This window comes from Mya arenaria, chromosome 5, assembly GCF_026914265.1.
Source record: "Mya arenaria isolate MELC-2E11 chromosome 5, ASM2691426v1".
Taxonomy (NCBI): Eukaryota; Metazoa; Mollusca; class Bivalvia; order Myida; family Myidae; genus Mya; species Mya arenaria.
The window spans coordinates 22,467,093-22,484,442 of NC_069126.1; the positions used below are offsets into that span (position 1 = coordinate 22,467,093).

The 17,350-nt window shown below is 34.8% G+C and overlaps 1 long non-coding RNA gene across 4 annotated transcripts; it reads left to right on the top strand.

Annotated features, from left to right (window-relative positions):
- Positions 1 to 3,276: 3,276 nt before the first annotated feature.
- LOC128233420 (uncharacterized) lies at positions 3,277 to 15,783 on the top strand. Of its 4 annotated transcripts, none has more exons than XR_008260678.1 (7): positions 3,277 to 3,418; positions 7,128 to 7,213; positions 8,366 to 8,496; positions 9,541 to 9,633; positions 12,690 to 12,797; positions 13,654 to 13,697; positions 14,392 to 15,783. It is a non-coding gene; the product is annotated as an uncharacterized LOC128233420 (long non-coding RNA). The 4 variants fall into 4 exon arrangements; XR_008260679.1 differs by lacking the exon at positions 3,277 to 3,418 and adding an exon at positions 3,436 to 4,083; XR_008260680.1 differs by lacking the exon at positions 9,541 to 9,633.
- The last annotated feature ends 1,567 nt before the right edge of the window (positions 15,784 to 17,350 follow it).

The window sequence follows — 17,350 nt, forward strand, 5'->3', positions numbered from 1 at the left end:
CCTCTCAATATTTCAGCAACAATCTCCGACACGTTTCAGTCACTAGGCTTTGTTCACTGGTTTTTCCCAGAACACAGGCTTTTATTTTTTATTTACCTGAAGTTTATTAATTCTTCTGTTTGCACAAATGTTTTTAGTAAAAATTGTACTACTGTTTAAGTCACCCACCGGTTTTAAGCCTCTTTTAATCCATTGCACATTTGCACATCAAATTATCAAATTATGGTAGTGTTTGTCATGTGTATTCTGCATGCACGAATGCAATACTTTGTGAAATACCTTTTAAAGGGGCTCAGTATAGTGAAATACAACTATCGGCTTTGTTCTGTTTTACTCCTTGTGCAAATACAATATGTAATTAAATCTCGACCATCCATTAAAGTTTACAGTCATTTGATATAAAACTTACGATATCTTTAGAGATAACCCAGTTATAAGCTTCAGAAAAGTTTAAGTCAACGAACGGATATAATAGTAAATAATTGCATTTTGTTTAAACGAAACCCTATACAAACATAGAAATGCAGTCAAAGGATGCAATCACTTCGAAATAAATATTTTAAGGATTATGGAAATGGCTAAACAATAGTTTTCATTTGCCTTTGTTATAACAGAGGGCTTGCTATTTGTAGGTTGCAAACAATAATGGTAGCATTTCCATTTCGCAGTGACCAACCTGAGTTGTAACCATAAAAAGCCGGTTGGTGAGCAAAACTAGAAAAAACGGATAATATATAAGGTTATTCGGTCAAATCTGGGAAGTTATTTTGCTCTTTTTTAATTTAAATTCTACGTTGACTAAAATAGTATTCGGTTTTTTAATTCCCATAAACTTTCATGGCAAGAGCATAGTGTGAATGAACATATATGAATATTAAACAGCTGTAATATCACACAAAATATATCCTCATTCTGCAATCTAATATGCTATTCATGTGACCAGAGTATATCATACCAGAATGCATGTCAGTGAATGCATTTGTGACGATAAGGCAAACAATGAATGCATTACCCCAGTTCAAGAATTGCATGAGGATGCTAGCTGCACGACGAAATGAGATAAGCGGTTTAAATACTTAAACGTGAACTTAAACGTGAACTTTAATTAATAATGCAGTCTCAAATTATAACCGTCTTTATATGGCTTTTCGGGAATATTGTAATACCAACTTAGCCAATACGTGTTTGACCTATGCAAAAGGTGCTACAATTGTCTTTGTATTGCTTAATCACATATATTTCCATTCATGCATTGATTTACTCTAATAGCTATTTTAAAATGTCTTTTTAAAAAACAAACAAACTTGAAATTCACATGACAACCAGATACTGTTTTAGTACGGCTAAGGATGGTTTTAAAAACTTTAAATGCGCATTTCTCATTTTGAAGACCGCTAAACATTGCAAATTCCGTATTGGGATTGCTTCTTACAAGGTCTTTCTGTGGTATAAAATCCATGTTTTATGCGGAACAATTATATTTTGCCATTCATTTACTCGACAATGCATTTACATCAACAACGTGTAAACCTTTTAAAAGTGATATAACTGAATAGCTTCTTCAATTTTGTTTATTATACTTGTAACCTATTTTGTTTGGATATCTTGTTGTTTCAATATCATATTAACCCTTGACAAAACGGCAGAAGGAAGCTCACATTTAATTTAATTGCCAAATGGTCATGTAGATAGTTTTGTTCGCGTAGACTTGATGCTATGTCGAAACATTTTGCTTGTTACATATATTGTGCTTTTCTCTTTTGCCTGAGAGTTTTGGTAAAGATTGAATATTTTATTAGTCTGGTCAATCGACCAAAACCAACGAGAACAACACAACAAAATATCTCGCTAAGAAAAGGGTAAATATTGATAGCTAGAAACTCCAACATCAAATGTAGATGAACGTGTTAATAACAATAGTTTCAAACCATATGTAAATACATCCAAAAGGTCTTCCACCAACAGTATTATCTGGTTAATCTTTGCGAACATGTATGTGTAGCATAAACTCAATGAAGATTTTTGGATGCTATTTTCTTCATTCACCTAAAAAATAACACACGGTTCAAGTCCAAAGTACATGTTGAAATGGCGATACGATATGACCCCATAGTAGTCGAACATATCAGTTTTCTGTAACCAATACAAGGTTTCGTTCGCGCTTTGAGTGGGTAATTTTACTTTTTTCCTCATTGCCTTGAAAAGCGCAGTATTGCCTACTTTAGGTTTAATTGTCTGGGATCGGTTATCAAGCCTCCGACTCGTCTGCATTATAACCTTGTATCAGTTCATGGATCAGTCGTTTATAAGATATCGACATGTACAAAAAAGTCATGTCTTATATCGCAAGAATAGCACAGGTAATACTGATGATTGAACTGTATGTTGTAGTTAGTTGTTTATGCTTTTAATGGTGCATATATATGAGACAAAACACTTAACCGTAATCAAAGATGTAGAATTGATATAAAGGAAACATAGCAGTATCATTTGCAACACTTATAGTATGCATATAATAACAATGTAATAGTTCTCATTACGCCGCCAATATCCTATCTACAACAAACCTTACTTTGTCTTTGTATTGGTTGATTGGACCCGGACAACATTCAATGGTTCTTAACCAACCTCGATCAGGCGTTTATAACCTCAAACCATTTTAAGCAAATAATGTCAACACCAGTGTGCAATTATCCACTAAGACGCGTTTGATGTATCTAACCGACATATTTGCGTTTGCCTTCATCTTCAATAGAAAGGTCAAACATTCTTTAAGTGATAAAGCTTTGCGCAATAATCAATTAATTGTTTACTTATTTGTCTACCTCTAAAAATGACATCTTAACAGGGGTTATGTCCTGTTTCGCAATTTAATCTTACTTCACTTATCTCTTATTAAAAGGTAAACTCGTTAAACACTGTTTTTAATTTGATAGCCGACAGTGCGTTTAGTGTTTGCGGTTGTGTGTGATTGTGCGCGTGTGCGTGTGTGTGTGTGTGTGTGTGCGTGTAAGTGTGTGTGTGCGTGTGTGAGTGTGTGCACGTTTGTACGTGAGTGCGCGTGTGTACGCGCGTGTGTGTATGTGTGTGCGTGTGTGCGTGTGTGTGTGCGTGTGGGCGTATGTTCGTGGGTTTGCACACACCGCCAACTGAGGACAATCCTTAGAAATAACAGCAACGATTGAGACCATTACCGCCAACTGAGGACGGTCTCATTTGGCATTTTTTTAAGGTAGTCTCAAAGTTCGTTTTATGACTTGAAACGAAAAATAACATCATAAAAATGGACTGTCCTCAGTTGGAGGTCAGAAGGGTCAAGTGTATGGGAAGTGCGTGACCGTCCGTAAATTTTCATTTTTTGCCTCTTTTTTGGTCACACTCCAGTGGTCTCGATTGGCTGTGTTACGCGCATCATCAAGTGAGTGAAACATCTTTTTTCAATTGTTAGTTAACTTTATAACAATATTTTATCGTAAAATATATGTTTAAAGGTGTTATCTTATCAGTATGATACGGTCATGACCAGACGTTGTTTACTTCGATTGATTTTTGAGAGTGTCATATGTTTTCGCGATGTCTGACCCGGAAACGGAAAATTTCATTAAAATGAAGATACAGTGATGGTTTCTACAATTATGATGTGCCCATTAGCTGTTTATATAAGAAACTATATACTTTTCTTTAAATAGAAATTTATTTCATTTTTTTATGCTAATTTAAAGAATTATATGTCAACACGACGAGTTTTCGGAGACATTCAGTGTATCCTTGTAAAAATGAACAAAACAAGATTTATGTTGGTCAGCTGTTATGTTTAAACACCAGCTATTCGCCAGTTGTTATTTTTTAATGGTTTAATTTATTAAAGCTTATGTATCTACAAAAGCAGTGCATTAAAGCATTATGCTTAGCATACATCTTAGTCCAAATAATTGTACGTTGATGAATGTTAGCTTCAGTCTTCAGAGACGGTTTTTATTTGGCGACTCTAAGCGTCCATGTCCCACCTGTTGTTTTCCTAGCCAAGAATGACAGAGCCCAGCGCTAAGTTTATTGAGCGGAAAGATAAAGGGCACCTGCTAGGTAGTTTAAATTGGTGATGCTTTGTTGACAGACCAATATGAATTAGCAACCCCTGCATTGGAAAAATGTCTTCCGGGCTTGTTAATATTCTGAATTTTATATAGCAGGGCTTGTTAAAAAAATTGATGCCAAGCAAAAGTTTAAGAATTCAGGCTTGTTCATCCAAAAGTCTAATATCGACGACTGGTTTCATGAAACACTTATGCACCAGCCAATTGTAACCACGTCCCCCCCCCCCGGTCCAAGGGAATAACCGGACTTTGACTTTCAAACCAGCAAACCCCGGGTAAAATCCCCGCCTTGTGGGGACGAACTGATTGTTAAACGCCGGCCAAATGCCCCCGCACCCCAGAGACTCTATATAAGGCCCAATCTCCGCTAAATTTGGCGTTATGACTAAACTATCGCGATCACCCGGCCCTGCGGGGGGCACCTGGAAAATAAAAACACAGCCCTTTTCCCCGGCTATCCCCGGTATACCCCGGGGGGCCGAGGTTACAATTGACTGGTGCATTAAGTGTAATAAGAGAAAGGTATTGTCTAAAAATAATTCAAGTGTAACCTTTGTGGTTTAATTTAACAATGCATTGTTGTTAAGCTTTGCATAATTGTAGTCTGTGTTAGTCTGTGTTAGTCAAGTTTCGTTTTATTGCAATTTTATGCTTTTTTGTGCAAAATATATTTGCACTTACATGGTAAAATATGAATATAAACCTTTATTACCTATTTCAAACATAAAATTCTTCTCGAAATAAAATTTCAATACGTTTCAAAAACCCCCTGTTTTTGCACAAACCCGTTTAGACGTTAGGTATTGGAAGAATCCTGTATAACACGTCTATTTTTTTAGACTAGCATACAATCATGCTTGTAGCTAACAACCATGCATGAACTTCATCAAACACGTGATTACAAGAGCCGTCGTACCAACACAAACTAGTACTACTATGAAGTCTCACCATATATATAGAGAAGTTGCCCCGCATATGGATTATATACGGTAGTACATATTATTTCTGTCAAATTTTACAATATTTATTGGCTATCTTTTTTAAAGGTATTTTATTGATGAAGAATTTATGATGGTAAATTAATATAAAGTCTATATGACAAGCTACTTATATGAATCTACCCATACCGCCTATATAATACATATGTGGGGCGACCTGTCCGTATATTGCACGACTCTGCACGACTCGTATTGGTGCGAGTTTGTGTTGGTACGACTTCTGTTAGCAAACTTATAGCTCTCTGAAAAATAAACTACAATATGATTTGAATAGGTTTTCAAGACAACCAAACCCTACCGACAAAGAATCCTGACCCGATTATGTTTTTTTTATGTCAGGTGTCTGTGAATGCAAAATTATTCTGTTTATGGTACAGTGACTAATCTTAACTTTCTAATGTTAATGTTTAAGTCAAGTGTGGTCATTAGGAATTAAAACAATCAAAATCAAAAATAATATAGATCTATATGTCCAAAATTTACTGCCGCTTATGCTCAGAAGTTGTATGTGAACTGATGTGATGTTAAACACTTATCTTTAAGATACATGGTTGTTTTGCAGTCAGATATATTGTTAATGTAGCAGAAGTCCAAAACAATATCATATTTAACGGCATACATTTTGTTTAATTTCATCTTTATAAAAAAACTCCAAATACGATTGAATGTTACCACTAGCCAGTTGAAAGCAAGATATGATATAATGTATATTCTTTATTTCTTTTAAAAAACAATCTAAGAGTCTAAATCAGTCTTTACCATGTATATCCGATAAAATACATAAAATTCAACTTAGAGTGACTTACTGTTATATATAACAGTTAAACAGTATATAAATAGCAACAGCTTTACATTCAAGTACAGCCAATATCTAATCAATTGATTGTAACCAATAATTGACTGTAAAATAGAATACTGTTTAAAACAAGGAAGCATAAAGGAAGCATAATTAAAAAAAATGCAAAATATAATTATTATCAAAGTAGAAATGAATGTAAGTGATGATGTGCCATATAAACATTTGCATTCACATATTCTAGTGGAGGCATAATTAATTATTTTATTGCAGACAAAGTTTTTTTCTTGGCCAATTCTTACCTGATTTCTATCAAATGTTTTTTCATAAATAGGACAATCTAAAGGAAAATATTGTCGCAGAATTGGGGAAAATACATACTCACCTATTTTACATGTATAACAGGACATAACTTTGTTGGCAGAAAGTTATAGTTCAGGCCCCAGCATAAGGTGTTAACCAATGATTTTTTAGCTTGACTATTCAAAGAATAAGGAGAGCTATCATAGTCACCCGAGCGTCAGCAGCAGCGTCGGCGTAACCACTTATATTAAAGTTTGTGTACCACCTCAAATATTTTCAAAGACCATTGAGGTAACTTTATCAAGCATTTTGAGAAAATTATGCCCCTTTTTCTTCATAGAATTTACGTTAAAGATTACGTACCACCTCAAATATTTTCAAAGTCCATTGACATCTGGCTTTGAAACTTTGCATGCTTGTTACATGTTTTGTTTACAATTAAAATTACTAGAAAGTTTTTATTTGCCGTCAGTGCAATTGGTAAACTCCAAGGTTGCTCTGTTAAATTGTATTGAATTGTCCCCTGGTTTGAGAAAGCATAAGTGATTGAAGTTTTTTGTTGTCACGCTTGAAATATGGTGTGTTTTTCTTAACTAGGAGTTGCAAAGTGTTATAATATTGGTTGTCAGTGGGTGTGCTATAAAGAACTTCCAGTAAACTTGCCTCAAGTTTTATGAGACAAAACTGGTTGAAGTGCCTAGCTTAAATGAAATTTTATACCAGAGATATTTAAGAAATAGTTTTATATGTGTTGTTCAAGGGTAATAACTTGTCCTCAATTGGAGGTGTTTGTGCTAGAATTGTCCTCAGTTGGAGGTCATTCACACTGCACTGTATTCAGTAGTTTTTTTTCCATGTTAAATACCATAATGTATAGTCTTGTTCTGTTTTTGATGCTTCTGTCACTTTCAGTGATGTGATGTTTTTGTATTGCAGCTGGTCAGTGCCATGATGTGAATACTGATGATGTGGATGCTGATGATGTGGATGATGATAATGTGGATGCCTCCGGATTGAAATAGGTACTTTAATCTTTCTTATAATATAAGATGAATGGGTGCCTGTTATTGGAGTAAAATTGCAATTATTTTTTGTTCTAGTATAAGCCTAGAGGAATATAGTTTTTTTCTTAACTAGAAGTTGCAGTGTTTTGATATTGGTCTTCAGTGGGGTTTCTATCAAATACTTTCAGTAGAGGTCCCTCCTATCTTATGAGACAGAACTGTTTGAAGTGCTTAGAGTTAAAGGAATTAGATACTAGAGACTTTTATGAAATAGTTTTATGTGTTGTCCAAAGGTAATAATTTGTCCTCAATTGGAGGTGTTTGTGCTAGAATTGTCCTCAGTTGGAGGTCATTCACACTGCACTGTATTCAGTAGTTTTTCTTCTATGGTAAATACAGTGGAAACTCACTAAACCGGATCTCCACAAAACCGGAATCCTCGGGATACCGGAATTTTCTCAGAGTCCCGATTTCCCCCTTCTATTTTCAATGTAAAATAATCCCTACAAAACCGGAACCTCGGAATTCCGGATACCGGACAAAAAATCGAGAAAATTTGTTCGTTATCAACGTAATTTTACTTCACAAAACCGGACGTATATTTGTCCAAACATGTCAGAATGTTTTTGTGTATTAGGAATTCGCGAATCGCGTGTCACTTTGTTTTGACAGCCGGTGCGTCGTTAAATATTGCACCTGTGATGTCGTGTTAACTCGATAATCGATAATGATGATTGCGCTGTGGATTGACTGCCGCGCGATAATCAAACGATAATCAAACTTGTGAAAAGAAAATTGATTGCAACATTAATTTGTTTGTTGCTGAAAATAAAGAACTAGAAACGCTTATCAAGTGATCATTTTGGAGGGTTGTTTTATCTAAAGACTTCTAAGATTGAATCAAATTAGAGCGGTGCGTTAATTAAACTATCAAACATACTTAACAAGCATTAAATCAACTTCCCTTAAAAGGATAACTCAGTTAATATTTTGAGTAAACTTACTCCGTACATCATATCCTCACTAAACCGGAATCCTCACTAAACCGGAAATTTTGCCCAGTCCGGACCTTGTCCGGTTTAGTGAGTTTCCACTGTACCATAATGTATAATCTTGCTCTGTTTTTGATGCTTATGTCACTTTTCAGTGATGTGATTTTTTGTATTGCAGCTGGACAGTGCCATGATGTGGATACTGTTGATACTGATAATGTGGATACTGTTCATACTGATGATATAATGCTGATAATGTGGATATTGATGATGTAGATGCCCCGGATGATCAACCAGGGACTAATAGAGGTACGCTTTTTCACTTACCTTTCTCTTATATGTGATGAATGGTTGCCTAATATTTAAGTAAAATTGCAATTTAATTTTGTTCCATTATAAGCCTTGAAATTTAGTTTTTTTTTTAAAGGTCTAACGGTTGCAAAGTGTTAAATATTGGTCGTCAGTGGGTTTGCTATAAAACACTTTAAGTAGAGGTGTCTCCAGTCTTATGAAACGGAACTGACTTTGAAGCTTCTTAGCATAAAAGGAATTAAATGCTAGAGATATTTATGAAATAGTTTTATGTGTTGTCCAAAGGTATTAACTTGTCCTCAATTGGAGGTGTTTGTGCTAGAATTGTCCTCAGTTGGAGGTCATTCACACTGCACTGTATTCAGTAGTTTTTCTTCCATGATAAATACCATAACGTATAATCTTGTTCTGTTTTTGATGCTTTTGTCACTTTTCAGTGATGTGATGTTTTTGTATTGCAGCTGGTCAGTGCCATGATGTGAATACTGATGATACTGATGATGTGGATACTGATGATGTGGATGATGATGATGTGGATGATGATGATGATGATGTGGATGCCTCCGTTGATCAACCAGGGACTGAAATAGGTACTTTAATCTTTCTTATAATATAAGATGAATGGGTGCCTGTAATTAAAGTAATATTTCAATTATTTTTTGTTCTAATATAAGCCTAGAGGAATATAGTTTTTTTCTTAACTAGAAGTTGCAGTGTTTTGATATTGGTCTTCAGTGGGGTTTCTATCAAATACTTTCAGTAGAGGTCCCACCTATCTTATGAGACAGAACTGTTTGAAGTGCCTAGAGTTAAAGGAATTAGATACTAGAGACTTTTATGAAATAGTTTTATGTGTTGTCCAAAGGTAATAATTTGTCCTCAATTGGAGGTGTTTGTGCTAGAATTGTCCTCAGTTGGAGGTCATTCACACTGCACTGTATTCAGTAGTTTTTCATCCATTGTAAATACCATAATGTATAGTCTTGTTTTGTGTTTGATGCTTCTGTCACTTTTCAGTGATGTGATGTTTTTGTATTGCAGCTGGACAGTGCCATGATGTGAATACTGATGATACTGATGATGTGGATGCTGATGATGTGGATGCCTCCGTTGATCAACCAGGGACTGAAATAGGTACACTTATTTTCTTATAATATGAGATGAATTTGTGCCTGATATTTGAGCAAAATTGCAAAAAAAATTGTTTGATGATAAGCCTTGGAATACAGTTTTTAGCTCGATTATTCGAAGAATTAGGAGGGCTATACTACTCACCCCAGCGTCAGTGTCCGGTTAGAAATTGCAATTTAGGGCAAGTTGGGATTTTCACTTAGAAGTCCAATGCATTCATTCAATTGACTTAATACTTAACATAGTTGTTCATGACCATCAAACAATGAGGTTAGATAACTCAATATTATCCTTTTTACAAATTATGACCCCTGATTGACTATTGAACTTCGGTTTAAGATTTAGGACAGGTTGGGATATTTATTAATAACTTCTATACCCTTTGTTCAATTGACTTAATACTTCACACAGTTGTTCAGGACCATCACTCCTTTGAGGTTACATAACTCCATATTATCCTTAATACAAGTTATGGCCCCTGATTGACTTGGGTTAAACTTTTAGGGCAGGTTAAAGTTTTAGGGCAAGTTGGGATTTTCACTTATTAGTCCAATACTCTTCATTCAATTGACTTAATACTTCACACAATTGTTTATGACCGTCACACAATGAGGTTACATAACTCCATATTATCCTTAATACAAGTTATGGCCCCTGATTGACTTAGGTTAAAGTTTTAGGGCAGGTTAAAGTTAAAGGGCAGGTTAAAGTTGTAGGGCAAGTTGGGATTTTAATAAGAAAACATCTATACCCTTCATTCAATGCCCTTAATACTTTGCATAATTATTGACGACCATCTTAGAACAAGGAACATAACTCCATTTTAACCCTTAATACAAATTATGGGAATGATTTTTTTTTTCAATTTTTTTTTTATATTCTTTGAAAGGCACATTTTTATATATATTCTTAACCACATTTTCATAAAGGGAAAACCAGTTATTTGAATGTCGACTTGCGTCATTGTTCGGGCGGCTGGTGGGAGGCAGCGTCAAAGTCACCTTATGAATGGAATAATTTTAGCTAGGTTTGAAATAAATTAGACCAAACTTGGTATATAGGAAGAGTTTATAGAGACCTTTTCTGAGATTGTGTTTTGGGCCCTTAGAGTCATGGTCTTGGTCAATGTCACTGTTGCTAAAAATAGAAATATGCTTATACTGAATAACTCAAGTAAAGGTTGACATAGTGTGACCAAACTTGGTATATAGGACAAGTTTATGCAGAGCTTTCATGGATTGACTTCGCCCCCCTAGGGTCAATGTCACTGTTACTAAAAATAGATTACTGTGTAACCGAACCTCAACAAGTGGTAGTAAGCCGCACGGGCGGTTACAAGAACCCTCAGGTTTGACACAGGGCAAAGGCAGGGAGGTTGGGTGTGAAGAACAACTGAGATGTTTGCATTTTTTTATACAATCTATTCAAGAATTCAAGTTCATTAATTAAATTCAAATGGAAGTAACACTGTAAAAACCAAACTAACTATGAAACTAATAAATGCCTTAGATATACCTAGCTGCTCAGGCAAGCCATAATGCAACTTTAGGCTGTAAGTTTGAAACAATTCTGTCGAGTGTCAAAAATTGACAAACACAGTATAAAAAAATAAACTCCAAGTAATTTATTTCTAACTGTCAAAAATCAGAGAAATTTAACATCTCAGGTACAATAATCAAGTTTTTAAATTGGAAAACCTATATGAAAAAATGTGAGTGGCCCACAGGGAATCCACGCCTTACCTTACAGAGTCCAGGAAAGTAAAAATGGTGAAGGTACCGTCAGAGGACAGATAACTTACTGAAACTAATTCAGTCGGTCTTTAAGCAGTAAGAAAAACCAGTCCAAATAAAAGTAATGAACTTCTGTAGCACAGGAAAATGTAGTAACAGTTATGGTTGACATACTTTGACCAAACTTAATATGTAGGAAGAGTTTATAGAGGACTTCTATTGGATTGTGTTTGGGGCCAATCGAATCAAGGTCACTGCTACTAAAAATAAAAATATGCTTAGTACTGAATATCTCAAGTAAGGGTTGACATAGTGTGACCAAACTTGGTATATAGGACAAGTTTATGCAGAGCTTTCATGGATTGCCTTTCGGCCCCCTTGGGTCAAAGTCACTGTTTCTAAAAATAGATTACTGTTTCAGTTATGGTTGACATACTTTGACCAAACTTAATATGTAGGAAGAGTTTATGGAGGACTTCCATTGGATTGTGTTTGGGGCCCATGGAATTAAGGTCACTGCTACTAAAAATAAAAATATGCTTAGTACTGAATATCTCAAGTAAGGGTTGACATAGTGTGACCAAACTTGGAATATAGGACAATATGCAGAGCTTTGATGGATTGCCTTTCGGCCCTCTTGGGTCAAAGGCACTGTTACTAAAAATAGATTACTGTTTCAGTTATGTTTGACATACTGTGACCAAACTTAATATGTAGGAAGAGTTTATGGAGGACTTCCATGGGATTGTGTTTGGGGCCCATGGCATCAAGGTCACTGCTACTAAAGATAGAAGAAAGCAGTTGAAACTGAATCTCTTCTGCCAATCATTAAAAACCTGGTTTTGTCACATCCCGCTTCTTGTTCACTTTTTTAATTTGATTGTTTTATTGTGTTTGATAGGCACATATAACATTGTTATTGTTTTCACTTCTAAGTCAAAGCGGCGTAGTCAAGCGCGCTGTCTTATAACAGCTCTTGTTTCTTAACTAGAAGTTGCAGAAGTTTTTTTTATATTGGTTGTCAGTGGGTTTTCTTTAAAATACTTTCTTTAAACGTGCCTCTTAAAGACTAAATTGTTTGAAGTGCCTAGAGTAGGATGATATTTGAAACAAGAGATATTTATGAAATAGTTTTATGTATTGTCCAAGGGTAATTACTTGTCCTCAATTGGAGGTGTTTGTGCTAGAATTGTCCTCAGTTGGAGGTCATTCACACTGCACTGTATTCAGTAGTTTTTCTTCTATGGTAAATACCATAATGTATAATCTTGTTCTGTTTTTGATGCTTTTGTCACTTTTCAGTGATGTGATGTTTTTGTATTGCAGCTGGACAGTGCCATGATGTGAATACTGTTGATGCTGATGATGTGGATGCTGATGATGTGGATGTTGATAATGTTGATGCCTCCGTTGATCAACTAGGGACTGAAATAGGTACACTTATCGTTTTTATAATATAAGATAAACGGGTGCCTGATATTTGATGTTTTCATGTATAGATTTGCCCTTGTTGTAAAAGAATTAGCTTTGGAATGTAGTTTTCATAATGGGTTCAAAGTGATTGGAATGAAGTGTCTTCATTTGGACACCAATGGGTGTTTGACCAAATTCATTGTCTTTTGAGGTGATGACTACATGTAGAAATTTGCTTAACAAATAAGAAATTCAAACCACCAGAGATATTAAAATCAGTTTGACATCATTCAAGTCGTAGGTTGAAGGTCATTTCACAATCTTGGTTGTACATCATTGTATGTAAATAACATTATCATTAACCGAAATGTTTAATATATGTACCTGCATGTGCTTACAATCAGTAAAGCTGAATACTTTTTTTCAGTATTATGCTTACCACAGAACATAATCAAAATACCAGAGGTTCAAAAGACAAAATACTATGTCATTTTGTTGCAACATGTCTCTTTTAGCCTAGTTGTGTAGAGATAGTTGTGTGTGTGTGTGTTTGAGATAAATTATCTCCTGTATTAAAAACACTACACCTTCAATATTTCATAACCAGTACTGCATTTTAAATAATAGGCATCAAGGAAATTTGAAATACCTGAGATCTCAATACAGGCATGGTGTCTAATAAAAGTAACTGGCCTCCATTGGAGGTGATATTTTTAGAAGTCCTCAGAAAGAGGTTTTGTTAATGTCCATTAATTTCATTCAAATAATACTCGTCGAGAGACACCTGTTTCATTATTATAAATAGCATTAATTGTTAGCGTTAAGAAACATAGCAGACCTATTTGCGTATATAATATATATATTTTTGTCTCCATAGGTCAACTCGAAGCAGTCGTAAATGCTGGGATTGGCACAAACCATGTAAGAATCATATTGAAATTTGTAGCAATTAGATATTTCTATTCTTAAAGCAAATTTGATTTAAAAAGTGTTGTTTCTGTAAAGGAGTAAGTGCACTTTTGTGATCAGGCTTTTCTGTTGTCTTTCTTAGTGTACATTTAATTTTGTGTAACAACCATACTTGTAATCTTAAAAAAAACCTATTCAGTGTTTAAATTACCAGAATGTGTGTCATGTTACTGATCAGTGTAAAAAGTTACAGTAAAAATATCTAATTGTATTTAACAGAAAGGCCTTGAATTGAATTTCTACATATCAAATAAAATCCTGAAGTCAAACATATTTAACATGGACAACAATGTATATTATATAGCACTGTAAGACATGTTGCTCGGGTCAGTGCTACAGAAAAATGAGTTTGCTTACCGTGCCCATTTTATTGTACAAATTCAGAAATCAAATAATATAAAGGTTATCAGTGAAAACACATCATCTTGAATACAGGTCATATTTATATATTGACTTGCAGAGGCACTGTTGCTAATTCCTAGACAACTTCAATTGATAAAACATGTTTTAATGTAGGATTATATGTTTTATGGTTATTTGTCCTATAGAGGACTATCAAGAAAACACTTTCATATTTTAGTGCTCAAAATAGATGAAAATATAGTGATTTTTTTGTCTATAAAATAGCCTTATTTCTGTGTTTTAGGAAAAACGAACAGCCACAGTCAGAACACCTTGGAGCTAGGCTGAAGAAGACGTGGTAGAAAATGGCCTTAAAAAGTGTTTTAAGCTTAATACTCTTACCAAAAATAATTTAGAATGTCTTGAACTTATAAAGAAGTATCCAATTCTTGCCAGGTGATCAAGGACAATGGTGAAAGGGTACATTAGAAAAATGCAACTGGCCTTGCAATAGGCTCATCAAAAAGCAAACAATTAAACAAATAGATACTTTAAATTATAGAATAGACTAGATTGCATTTTGATTTAAGCTTTATATCTGAATACCATCAGTGATTGACATGTTCTTTGGATATTGTTCTATTATTATTTATTTTTTAACAATTAAAATTTTGAAATTGAATATGGTAATAACTTGTCCTCAATTGGAGGTGATTTTGCTAGAATTGTCCATGATGTTTGTGGTCATTTACACTGCAGTGTATTCAATTGTTTTTTTGTTCCATGGTAAATAATGGTGTGTGGTATTGTTTTGTATTGAATGCTTCTGTCATTTCTCAGTGATGTGATGTTTTTTGTGTTGTTGGATAAATTGATGAAATGCAAATGAAATATCATCATGTATGAACATGTCAAACAAAAATGTATTAACTTTCTTCTGTTTGCTATCAAAACGTTAAGTATTTGTTTGGCTGAATTGTATCTAGAGTCAATGAATGAAGATTTGTTTATTACTGAAAATTGATATGCATTATTTTTTGTAAAAGAAAAATTTTCAGAAAAAAAGTATCTTGGTATTGTGATATGCCTTGGCACCTGTCAGGGCTGTGGGCATCATGCAGTCTTTTACCTAGGACAGTAACTAAATCTTTTCATATTTAAATAAAACTTGGTTAGGATGTTGCCAGGGACAATATGCATGTGTACATCAAGGAGCATAACTCTGGCTTTAGTTTGTATTGAGTTATGCCTCATATTCGAAGGAGAAAAAAACAGACGAGCGCTGGTGTTTTCTTCATGGCGCTCTTGTTGACCTTGGCGAGATCAAAGTTCAATGTTGAAATAAGATATGCCTTGTAAGTTATTTTAACTAACAGGGGAAAGTCTGACAATCAAGTTTAGACTTTAATAGCTTTAATAGTGATTTTTGTGTAAAGTGGACTTTCAACATATTTTATCATATAAATAGAAGTATGAATTCTGCTCTTTGGAGCTAAAAATTATCTACTTTCCGGCTATTGATAATTATGTACTTATTTCACATATCCGAGCATGTTATGTATCCATTTGTCTACATTATACTGATTACTTAGTATTGATATATTCGTATTTAATACCTGTCTTGTAATGATCAGCTATATGAATATATCCATCCATCTGAAGTTTCTGTTAATTGACACTTAACTATTACAGTATTACAATCGGACCAATAAAATACTTCTGAAAACTTTACTGACTTGCTGACATTATCCTTGATGTATATGCAAACAGATATCTGTGTCACATCCTTAAAGTGCAAAGGAGTCATTTTAGTTCCACAAGATGATGCGTTGTTCGCATTACATTATAGTATTAGTCCCATGTAACACACTGGGTGATTCAGTTTTTTCAACGCAGTCGTTATCACACGCTGAAATAGCCATTGAAATTAAGGGCAGTTAGTATGACTATCTGTTTTACTTCCATATAAGAGTTACAATATGCAGAGGTGTCATTTTTTTAGAAAAGAAACAGTGAGAAAGATTTTACCAGCTTGACCTATAAACGCACCGACAACATTTCTGTTCTGTAGTACCGTACGAATTCGCTGGATTGATACCCTTCGGCGTCGCTAAATTAGGCATTTTTCATGCATCAAAAATGCAAAAAGTATGGTCTGATCATATATTCAATGAATAGCAACAACAACATAATAAAAGCATTTCACAAATACATTCAAACACCCTTTCCAAGTTCCATCCATTTGAAGGCAGCCAGAGCCTACTCGCCGAAGACAAAAAATATTTCAAGCAGCAAAGAGCCTCAACATTGCTTAACACTGGTGGATTGAATTTCGTTTATGGACCAGAACTAAGATACATGAAGGGCTCCGCATGGTGGAAATTAACTGACGAGTCCGGATGGAAGGGCGTGGTGGGGGGGGGGGGTGAGTAGGGGCCGAACAAATCAATCCATGTGTTCTTCTTACGATCATATCTAGGAACACAAATAGAAATGAAGTTTACAGTTAGGAAGATACCAAGCGGGGTATCTTTCGAAACAAACACATCAGGCGCAAAGGACTTCAAATGACATTTGGTCCGCGGAAGGGTTGGGCTCGTGTCACGCCCGTGTGTCCCCTCCGGTCGATATTTTTTTTCAATTGTAAGCATTGAAAGACTCGATTTCCAGTGAGTTCAGGTTTTGTTTTCATGTTTTTTTCTCTAAACCTTTTTACGTTTCAAATAGTTATGAAATCTAAAACTAATATCGTTTGGTAACATTTATTCACTGAGAAAAAATTGCTAATATGATAAAACAGTAATACACATGTTATGGACACGTTTGTAAGCACACATTTAATACTAGTATTTTCTATTTCTGTACCAAATACAAACAGTCACAAATTAATAAATCACACACATTAAATTCATTTTAATCAATTAGAGTAATCATGCCATGGTGACCTGTATATTCAATATCGTGTCAGACATGTATTAATCTATATGCGCGTAGCTTCATTTGAAATACAATTTAAAAAAAAAATGGTATCAAATTTTGCGGCCCAATTGCCGTTACTAGCTAGAATATTGGGACCGCGGCCACGGCCCCTGTGGTACCAGCTCCTACGCGCCTGAACAAACTGAGAAAATCTCGAACAAACATTACATGATTTTTCGAATAGTGTAGAGCACTCGAACAATGGATTTTTGAAAGTAAAAAATGGGTAATTTATCTGCCTATAGTCGTGGCTGATATTTCTTAGCATTAAAGCGTCTGCAACC